Below are 11,453 nucleotides of genomic sequence, written 5' to 3' on the forward strand. Positions count from 1 at the left end.
GAGTGACAGAGCAAGACTCCCTCTCAAAAAAAAAAAAAAATTGACCTATAAAACAAACTTTTCACATTTTATCAAGCAAATTCTCATATCATCTTTCTGAAATTTTAATTACTAGAAGAACTAATCCTAAAATGGGTTAAGATATTAACATCCATGCAAATTTCTATTATACTTTTCAGTGCTGTTGTTGGATCCAGGGGGTTAACAGATCACTGCTGGCTTCTGAGGCTCAGCTACAATCTTCATAGGCACTTGACTAATCAGACAACCCGGGAAGAGGATGAGGCTGACCACCACTGTGAGGCAGAACAGGGTTGTGGGATCAGCTTTGTGTAACTCATATGACACAGAGGAGAATGAGGCAAAAACTTCCCAGATGATCCGTGCTGTCTCCACTTCCCTCCCATCAGCCTGACCCACAGTTCAGAAGTTTCCTAACCCTTCCTTCAGAGCTTCCACCTTTTCAGACATAATTATTATTATTGTTGTAATTAATAACCTACCATTTACCTATGAGAATGGCCTGTCTTTGCATACCCCCCCGTCTCTACCCGTCTCTATACTGTTCCATTGAGTAGCAGTATATTTCTTGGGCATATTTTGAAGCATGAAAGTTTGTACATGTCTGGTTTCTACCATTCACCTGATGGGATTTTAGTTTCCAGGTTAGAGATACATTCACAGGTGCACTCATAGCACTGATGTCATCCTCAAGTCTTCTGTTACCTTGATTTGCCAGTGACACTAGTGAGCAGCCCACACAAAGCTGGACACTGAATGTCTTCCTAAAGATACAAGACATTGACCCTGAACTACAGGGTCACACGTACACAAGTAGACCACCCACCCCCATCACCTCCAAGTGCACAGGGGCTTAGTGTGTTTGTGCCTCCCTGCGTGTAAAATAAAAATATTTTCACACACAGGAGGGTGCAGTAGGTGGGCATGCCTTGCTCCTGAGGCCCTGGGAGTGTACCTGCCACCCTGCACAGAGGGACATCGTTTATATGTAGGAGAGGAAGCTCTGGAGGAATCATTCTCTCTGGTCAGGGCACAGAGGAATGTCAAGGACAGGAGAAGTCTCCTGCTCTGAATGTCATGGCCCTATACCTGGGAAATTCTGCCAGGATGGAATGAGGATGGTGAAGATGGCAAGAGAGGCCACTGGGATTGTCAGGGCCAAGTTCAGTCTCCACTGTTGGCAAGGACTAGACCTTAGCTTAATAGCCAGTAAATAATGCTGAAATTGGTATATGATTTTTACAGAGATGGGTTTCTCTATGTTGCCCAGGCTGGTCTTTAATTCCTGGGTTCAATGGATCCTCCTGCCTCACCCTCCAGGAGCTCTGGGGTTGCTGGTGTGAGCCACCGAGCCCGCCTGAAATCGATATTCTCTTGACACATATATTTGCACAAATGTGCCCCACACCTGTTTGTTGTAATGTGACTTTGTCGTGCTGTTTGAGTGTTATGTGTTCTGGTCAGATCATCAATCCTTGATGACTGATGATCAGCCATTTCTTTGGGCTTTGACAATTGACAAGACCTCCTCTCTGAAACGGTGGGATGGAAATTGTCTCATCCATGTTTTCTGTGAGACCTTTTGTGGTTTCAGTGTCATAGATCCACGGTTGCTGGGAGCCCGGGAACTGGTGATGTGGCCCATGGGAGGTCCTGGAGGGGCGCACTGGGCTCCCGCCTCGGGGAAAGGTCCGGTCCCCTCTGGAACTCAGACTGGCCGGCACGGCCCAGGAGTCAGAGGGGAGTCAGTCTGCTCCTGGCAGCCGTCACCAGCGGAGCATGGAGGTCGCAGGGGCCTCACGTAAAAATGTTCCCAGTCCCCTTCTGCTGGGGTCTCACCGTGCCCAGCTGAGGTCGCCAAGTGCTCCAAGGCTGGTGCCTCCGATGGGTGCTGGATGCCCTCCTCCTGCCCCAGATCGAGAACGTAATCCCAGGGGGACTAGGGGATGGGAGTGAGGCGATCACCAGCCGCCTGGGATCCAGATCAGCCCGGGGGCATTCGCGCCAGGTGTCCGGCGCCACCTGGTGGACTTTCCATGCACTTTCCCCGGAGTTCCATCGTGGGCGTTTGCGCCAGGTGTCAGGCGCCACCTAGTGGACTTTCCATGTACTTTCCCCAGAGTTCCCATAGATAATTTTTAAATTATTTTAATTATACCAGTAAACAAAATTCCACAGAATAATCAGTGTAGAAACAATATTGGCACCAATATAATTTAAAAATATATAATATTAAATTTAAACTGGAATTACTTTGTCATTATGTAGAAAAATCATACTTTATCAAGACTTGATAGACCAGTGATAACTATGAGATAAAATTGAGGATTATCATCTTAATATTAAGGTAATGTCTGATTGTATTGATTTTATTAAACGTGTTTTGGAGGTTCACTGGTTGATGAAAAATGTGTTAGAATTCTATTACGTGGGAGCCACAATTCAAAGACTATGGAAAACAGTATTTAATAACTGACAATTAAAAGTAGGTGCTTGTAGAAGTGGCTTGTGAACATGAACAGATACGATCTCCTTTGTCTTGTCTACAGAAGTGTGCCAAGATGGACTTTGGTTTTGTGAAAAGAGCCTTTTAATAAACATACTCAAGAAAAGTTCCCTTCTTTCAAGTAGAGCAGAAAGTACATTTTCTCTGAATCATGCAGGTACTCACAATGTCTTTTTAAATTAAAAATTCTCTCTTGTGAATCCCCAGTTGACAAATTCTTCCTGCACTATAGCTTCGTGTTTTTGAGGTCCAGGACAAACAGTCATGGTAAAAATTACAAAAACACTTAAAAAGCACCACTGAAGCAGACAGTAGGAACACAAGTGGTGATGCACCTACAGGCTTCAGGGCCCATTGAGAGCCGAAGCTCTTTTTACGTGTGTTAAAAAATGTAGGTGGCTAAAACAGGGCTACAGGAGATTGTCAAACAGTTTTTTAAAGATACCTAACTGAAATGCTTCCCAATTATCTGCTTTATAAAGGAGACCTTGTGCATGTTCAGTAGGCAGCGAGCAGGCCAGGAGAGTCGGCCAGTGCAGCTCTCTACCAATACCACCTGGCAGTCAGCTCAAAGTTAGTCTCTGGCTTCCTTTAAGGAGAGAAGGAGAATGTGGGCTTTCAGGTTTTCAGGAAGGTTCAAATTACATAAGATGCACAGTTTAATTAATGAGAAATTTCAGAAGAAAGGATTAGAAGCAAAAATAAAAAGAAATCTCATCAGAGAAGTCTGGTGGTAGCAACGATAATTATCAGTGTGTATATATCTCCTTAATATTCAGAATGCATTTTTTTTAATAAAAATGTACTGTTTAATTTACACAAAATTCTCAAATTGTAGGTGAAAAGAGCTTAGGCATTAGAGCTTAAAGAAGTGTGTCCAAGTTTCACCATCAGAAAGTAGTAAAGTCAAGGATTCCCTGACAATATAGGCTGGGCTAGCATTCTCTACTTCAGGGCCTTATGGTGCAATGAAAAATGAAAGAATGGAGGAAACATTGTTTATCAGAAACAAAATAATATCCTAACTTAGGACTTACATGTTACCATCGTAAAAGCATTGTCTACTGCAGCCCAAATAAACTTTAACACAGAATATAGATTGTGAACAGGAATGCTGCAGAGAAGGAATCATTTGCTATTGAGAGTAAGACGGGCTTTAGCAGTTCATTGAAAACTCCGTTTTATTTGTATTTATCTGATAACTTCTTTCAAAATCAAAAGGGCAATCTAAAAGTGAGTAAAACATAGAACCAGGTATTTTTCAGTTTCAACAGAAACAATTGGTTCATCACTGTCAGTTTTGTTGTTTCGGGACTGCTGGCAAATACTTAGGATGGCATTAAGTGTCATTTTGCCACACTTCGATCTCTGTTTACATGCTCTCTGTATGACATCATAAGAGTTACTGAACCTGCCTGCAATTCAGTTTCTAATCTCAACATGGAATTAATCACACGTCCAGGATCACAAGACTGATGTGAAGGGTCAATTGGCCAACCTACACCAAATTCTTACACAAGCCCAGGTGTATGTTGTGGGAGGGTGTGCTAAGTACACCAAGCTATTCTGGGTGCTGAGATCAGGAGACTCCTGGGGTTTACTGGACCCAGAGTGTTAAGACAGTTCCTTGCCTCAGCCTGTGCACGGTTAGCACATTGCCCTGTCTACATCTGCAGTGTCTCCCTTGCAGGGGGATCTTGGGGAACATTGCCCTGCAGCTACACTAACATGGATTGTGCCCTCACTGTGCACAAGGCACTGTTCCAGGTGCTGACATGCACAGAGTGGGGTGGGACAGAGTGGGGCCTGCCTTCCAGGAGGGTACACTCTGGAGCCCATGGAATAAGTGTCAGCAGGTTATGATGATTGCTGTAAATAGTAATTCAGAGTAAGAGACCCTGCCTCTGCTGGAAAGAGATGCTTCGGCAGAGATCTGAGGGAGGTAAGGATGTGAGCAAAGCTGTTGCCCAGGAATCCTGAACTGGCAGGAGAAAGTGGCAGGTAAATCCCAGGCTGTGTGGTAGGTACATGCTTGGCATGTTAAGAACAGTGAGGGGGCCCATCTGAGAAAGCGGGAAATGGGGAGGGGGCATCATCAGGGAGGAGGGGCTGGGGTAGGGATTACATCTTGAAGGCTGTAGGCCATGCAGGGTAGCATCAGGAAGGACAGTTGACTTTTATCTGCTGTCCATATTAGAAAAATATCATCGTGAAGAAATACATCACTCACTGCCTTCACTAGCACTGGTGGTGGTACAATACCTAAAAGATTTTTTCTTCCCCAGAAGCAACACAATGACTTGTACCCTTTCAAATGCCAAGTAAGAAAAACGTTGAAACTGAGAACATGGGAATAAGTGGAACAAGTTTTATAGAGAATATGCATTCAATATAAGAAAATAATACCTATTTTAAGAGAACTAGTGAATTAACCTGGACTAAAATTTAAGGGCAAGGAAACAAAATTATTCACCATTTATATCTATTATCAGTAACAGGGATGTAATCTCAGTTCACAAACATCTACTGCCCCAAACAGTGGAGCTTTTACTTGTCCTTGAAGCACTAGTGCACTCCAGTTGGTCTCAGGATGAGCAGAGCTCTTGAGCTATCCACAGTTCAGTGTAAAAAACCCTAACCCTAACCTGGAGTGTCAGTTAAGTCCAGAATGCCTGCTGACTGTAAACAGAGTTCACATCCATGTGATGGGGACATCCTGGTTTCCACCTGTAGGACTCATTCATCACATGCTGCACATGATAGCTCACCAAAAGCATAGCCCTGTATTTCTGTGTTACTTTGTTTATCAAGTGCTTTCAATGAGCCACAATGAAACAAAGTAAGCTGAAGTTCCTCCTTAGCAGAAGTTCTTAAAGATTATGCAGCTTGATAGAGGCAATAACCAGTTCCCCAAGCATCTGTAAAGGTCTCCTATATGAAGACACTTACACTAGGGGCTAGGAAAACACAGCATTTGTCTTCCATGATACAGCATGGGCCTTTCTCTCAATGGCTGTGAAAGTGGTGTATTTTATAACTATGCACAGAAGATGAAGCTTTTTTTTTTTTTTTTTTTGAGACGGAGTTTCACTCATGTTACCCAGGCTGTAGTGCAATGGCGCCATCTCGGCTCACCGCAACCTCTGCCTCCTGGGTTCAGGCAATTCTCCTGCCTCAGCCTCCTGAGTAGCTGGGATTACAGGCACGCACCACCATGCCCAGCTAATTTTTTGTATTTTTAGTAGAGACGGGGTTTCACCATGTTGACCAGGATGGTCTCGATCTCTTGACCTTGTGATCCACCCGCCTCGGCCTCCCAAAGTGCTGGGATTACAGGCTTGAGCCACCGCGCCCGGCCAAGATGAAGCATTTTTGAGGACAGTCTTTGGACAGAGGAGAGGAAGCCTTCCCAGTTTAGAAAAATAACAAAACAACCACAACAACGAAAAAAATCCCTCTGCTCCTACCCTGATAGGCATCTTCAGAGCTTTTTAGGAATCTGTTTCTTACCTCCTAGCTCCTATCTTTGTTAATATAACAAAGAATACACTGTGAATCCCCAGCCATGACCTCTATCATACAAAGATCTACCGTTGTACAAGAGGCAGTTATGGCAGGAAAGGGCAGATACTGAAATTCCTCCAAGAAAAATGTAATTATGTGCAAATGTATGTTGACATACTTAAAGTAACAAAACTAATTTTGACCAAGAAGTGGAAGTTGAGCTCCGAAATTCTTAAGCATAGGATTCTATTCCATCACTATGAAAATGATTTGGGCATTCGTGAGTGGGATTCAGAGCTAAGTGGGACGGTGTTTCCCTGAAACTGGTAGAGCAATGTGTTTTTATCTCTGCTTCTGAACAGAGCCACAGAAAACAATACTAGCAGAGATATCCCTGTGGCTGCCCAGTCTCCACCTGGTCAGTCATGAAGTCAAGCCCTTGTCTCTGGACAGCTAGGGCTATTACCATCAAATGCAATTTAGAAACATTTTCTCCACAGAGAATGGAGCAGCTTAGGAAAGTTTACTTTCAACATTAAGGTATGGTTTTTCTACTAGTGCTTATGCTCCCACGTTGATTTGTAAGGTAAAGAGATAGTAAAGACCTTCTGAAACCTGAGCCCCTGGGTATGGCCTAAAATTGAGTGACCAACCTGATTTTGGTTATGAACTCCATGAGAAGTGCAGCCTGAGGCCAGATCGGGTTTGACCAATGGTTATGTGGAAGGAAAATAAAATAAAATAGAACAAAATATAGTTTAAACAATAAGCATAACACAGGTAGTGGTTAATTTTAAGTAAAGGTCATTTAAGAGTTATAAAAAGGCCAAGGAATTTAAGTAACCTCTCCCTAGTGAAACTTACAAGCTGGAGCTGCAAGCATATCTTGCATTCCAGCTTAGTTGTAAGCTGTATTTAGAAAAATGTAGAGGCAAAGCAGATCTGGTACCTCCCTCTCTCTAGAGACGTAAGAGCACCTGAATGTATCTTTACGTTTGCAGTCCACACATACTTCTGCATTTTCTGTTCTTCTGATCTCCTTGGGTGTCCTCCCCAACTTTTGACCCCCTACCTCAGCTGCAAGGTTATGGAGTCAAGTGACCATGAAGCCCAAGATTGTAAAACCTGACTGACTCTGTATGTTTGAAACCTAGTTCCTGCCTTGTTTTCCTGCCTCAAACTGCATATAAGGTAAACTGCCTTATTTGTTTCAGTGGCCATTTTAGACATGAGCCTGCTGCTAGTCTGGGCACCTGAATTAAAGTTCTCTTCAGTCTCCATTGGTCTCTTTATCTTCTTTGGTTGTAATTCTGCTACAACATTTGGTGAGTCAGCCAGGAGAGAGATACAACAGGCTTACTATCTCCTTTGCCTGTGGGGCTTTGGCCCCGGGATTTGGGAGATCCAGTTCCTAGGTGTGTTGACATGAGAGCTTTTCCAGAACAAGGGCTTGGTTCGCCCACATCCCAAGGCATACCCATCAGCGCAATAGGAACCTGAAGAGAGATTGCAAGACAACTTTCTGTGCAGCATACTCCAAGAATCACGGTAAGAAAAGAGGGGCCTATAGTTGAAAGAGAGGTTGCCACAGAGGGCATATGAAAGAGAGGCTGCTGTAGAGGGCTGATGTTGGAAATAAATTTTGGAAATAGATGCTCAGTGCCACAAAAAAAAAAATTAGTACTGAGACAAAGGATCTTTCAGCAATGCAATTTTTACTTCCTGGACTGCAGGAAGGGTACTCTCGCTTGCCATATTGCCACAAGAGTACAAAGAATAAAGGAACATACACAAATTTATCCTTTAGGCATTTGAGGTCATCCTTACCACCATGCCTGATCTCCATTGGCTGGAGCCACACCTCACAATCTAAACTAAAACCTGGTTGGCTAACAAAACTTTTCTAAACAGGTGTAAGCAATAGAGAGCTGTGAACTGTCTGTGAGCCCATCCAGTACAAATATTTTGGTTAAAGTACAAGGACATAGAGTGTACTATCTGCCTGTAAACATGGCATATTTAATAGCTAAATAAGATAGGGCTTAACAAAGAGTTATTAGCACACTTATTCTTTAACAAGAAAGGAAACTTCAAAAAGGAACTTTTCTACTTCCCACACAGACAACAGAGAGGCTGTAGTAGAGGGCAGACAAAACAGAGGCTGCTGTAGAGGGCAGACACAAATCCTGCAGCGAGGTAAAGCTTGCTGTCAGGGTGTGTGGGTGCGTGTGAACACACCTGGGACATGAGAGAGGCTCATTTCATCTGGTGAGTCCTGGTGGGGGAGGTCAGTGTGTAGGTACGTTTGAAGCCACCTGGGACACAAGAGAGGCTTGTTTTGTTTGATGAGGAGTCTTGGGGTGGGGGAAGTGTGTGAAAGTGTGTGAAATAGATGGCTCCAGGAGGAGCCAATGAGGGGAGTGAAGTGTGAGGGGCCACAGGTCCATTAGAGAGGATGGAGCTGGCCCAAAAGAGATCAAAAAGGCTATATCATGTAAGCCTTTAGAGAGTGAATACTTCAAGCAGTTATTACAGAACTCTTAGCCTGCCCAGAAATTAATAGTAAGTCAATGAGGAGTATGTTTATAAAAAGGGAAAGGTATTACAGTCTGGAGCCACCGCCAAGCCAAAAAGAAAAAGAAAAGCTGGGGGTGGGGAAGCTCTAGCAGGAAAGTTTCTCCTGACATGCCTTCTGCCCGGGTGGGGAACAGCAGCACCAGGGCGGGGCCGGCCCAGCTGCCATCCCAGGACCTGCAGCGCCACATGTTGTTCTCCACAGGTGTCACATAGTGAAATTTCATCTGTTCTTTGTAAACATGCAGCATCCCATATTGTAAATTCTCTGCCATGTTTTAAGTAAAATTTAAGGTTTGTAAAACCTTTTTTCTGATATTAGCCACTGTTGTTATTTCAATCCTACTCTTAACGTGGCTCTTTTAAAATCCAATTTCAGTAAAACAGCAACCTCTAAAAAATATACTAAAAGCCTATAAATTAGTAAGGAGCAATTAAAAGCCAGCCATATAGCTTTGCTCCTCAGTAGAAAAGAATTTTCTAATTAATTGAGTTGCAAGTCCTGTTTTCTATCTTAAAATGCAACACTACTAGCACAAGCATTATTTATCCTTAATTTTGAAAAATTAAATAATAAATTTCAGTCAGCTATAAAAGGAGGCCCACGAATTAGTTAAAAAGCAATTAAGAGAAGCCTGTAAAACCACATATTACCCTTTAAAGGAGAACTTTATACCAAATTAAATATTAGTTAAATTAAAAAATAAAAATGTTAAGCTCATTCTCAGAAAGTAAAAAAATAAAAGTAAACATTGCATGTAAGTATAGTGAAAACACATGCATGAAAGACGAATTTAAGGTAGTCTTCTCTCTGCTAGTAGGTCATTGTTTTCAGAACAGTTTGCCAGTTTAAGGTCCATAATGTGGTCAGCCTGAAAACTCAATTGCAAGATTTAAGGTATTCTACTTGTGGCTTTAAGCACATGGTTAAAGTAGATTATTTAAGTCTGCTTCTAAAATATTTTCAGATTTCCTCTTAAAACTTCATGTTACTCTTTCCCTGGCGGCTCCCAAAGATGGCGGAGGTGCAGGTCCTGGTGCTCGATGGTCGAGGCCATCTCCTGGGCCGCCTGGCAGCCATCGTGGCTAAGCAGGTACTCCTGGGTCGGAAGGTGGTGGTCGTTCGCTGCGAGGGCATCAACATTTCTGGCAATTTCTACAGAAACAACTTGAAGTACCTGGCTTTCCTCCGCAAGCGGATGAACACTAACCCTTCCGAGCCCCACCACTTCCGGGCCCCACCACTTCCGGGCCCCCAGCCGCATCTTCTGGCGTTCCGGGCGAGCCGTGCTGCCGCACAAGACCGCGCGAGGCCAGGCCGCCTTGGACCGCCTCAGGGTGTCTGACGGCTTCCCACCGCCCTACGACAAGAAAAAGCGAGTGGTGCTTCCTGCGGCCCTCAAGGTCGTGCGTCTGAAGCAGACAAGGAAGTTTGCCTATCTGGGGCGCCTGGCTCACGAGGTTGGTTGGAAGTACCAGGCAGTGACAGCCAACCTGGAGGAGAAGAGGAAGGAGAAAGCCAAGATCCATTACCGGAAGAAGAAACAGTTCATGAGGCTACGGACACAAGCCGAGAAGAACGTGGAGAAGAAAATTGACAAATACACAGAGGTCCTCAAGACCCATGGACTCCTGGTCTGAGCCCGATAAAGACTGTTAATTCCTCAAAAACAAAAACAGAAAACTTCATGTTACTAATTTCAACTTGTCATCCTTTAAGGAAAGAGCAATTCAAGGCAGTATTGCACTTCTCTGTGTTTAATGCTTTAACACTGCTTATTAATAGGTCAGGTAAAAAAGGGACAGCTGCATTCTAGTAAAGACGACATAATTACATATTCTAAGTTTACTATAAGTCAAAGAGCTAAAATTGAAGCTGTAATACTGTAAACCTTTCTCTGCTCAGCACATAAATATAGTAAGTGACTTGGCTTACTCAGTTTATTACAAAATCTTAAAACAGCTTTAATTAAGTCTAATCTCAAGCCCACAGCTCAAACAAATTTACAAATGATAAAATCACTGCTTATCTAAGACAGACAGAAACAGAAAGATTAGAGAGAAATAGAAGAAAAAAAAATCAGTAAGGAGAAAGAGAAAGAGTAAGGAAGGCAAAGAAAGAAAGGAACAGAAAGTAAGACAAAAAGGAGAGATTAATAAATATTAACAAAGTTATAAAATTGAACCTTTAATAAGGTTATAAAATGAAAAAAGTTAAGTATGTCAGTTTGTCAGTGAATGTTGTTAACACTGTTGGGAATTATGCAAGTAGGTTGTATGAATTTTGCTTTACAGTGTAAGCAGGTTTTAAAATATTTTAAAAGTAGTTCTGTGTGTGAACATATTGGTTAAAAGTTAAAGAAGTGTCATCCAGTTTTTCTGTAAACTGGCAACAAGTTTTTCTTAAAGCTTTAACCTGCTCTTTTACAAAGATTATAAAATGTCTCTTAGCACAGGCATCAATGCTAGACTTTCCAGTACACTAGCACCATCAAAGAAACTTTAATGAGGATACCTTCAACAAAAAATGGAAAGAAGAAAAACTCAAGCCAGCCTAGGACACAAGCCCCAGACCTCACCTAAGGAATGCTAAATAGGGCGATGCAAAAGGGTAAGTGAATCTTACTTAAGATTTGTGTATTTTATTCTTTCCCTCTGCCTGTAACCTGTTACTGCTGCATTCTATCAAGCTCATCTTCTAATCTACATTTTTCTGCCCTGTTACTTAAACTAACACCCTCTTCACAGCTTCTATCAATGCAACTGCTATCTGCTGCATTTGAAGCCCAGATTTCTCACTTTTGGCTAAGCCTCTATAAGAAGCTATGAAAGGAGGTAAAAAAGAGCC

The 11,453-nt window shown here is 42.8% G+C and overlaps 1 pseudogene across 1 annotated transcript; it reads left to right on the plus strand.

Annotated features, from left to right (window-relative positions):
- The first annotated feature begins 9,580 nt into the window (after positions 1 to 9,580).
- On the plus strand, positions 9,581 to 10,276 carry LOC116557537 (annotated as a pseudogene). The gene has a single exon (XR_004271561.1). The product of XR_004271561.1 is annotated as a 60S ribosomal protein L13a pseudogene (transcript).
- Positions 10,277 to 11,453: the final 1,177 nt, after the last annotated feature.

This window comes from Sapajus apella, unplaced genomic scaffold, assembly GCF_009761245.1.
Source record: "Sapajus apella isolate SASKATOON/1434 unplaced genomic scaffold, GSC_monkey_1.0 scaffold19, whole genome shotgun sequence".
NCBI lineage: Eukaryota > Metazoa > Chordata > Mammalia > Primates > Cebidae > Sapajus > Sapajus apella.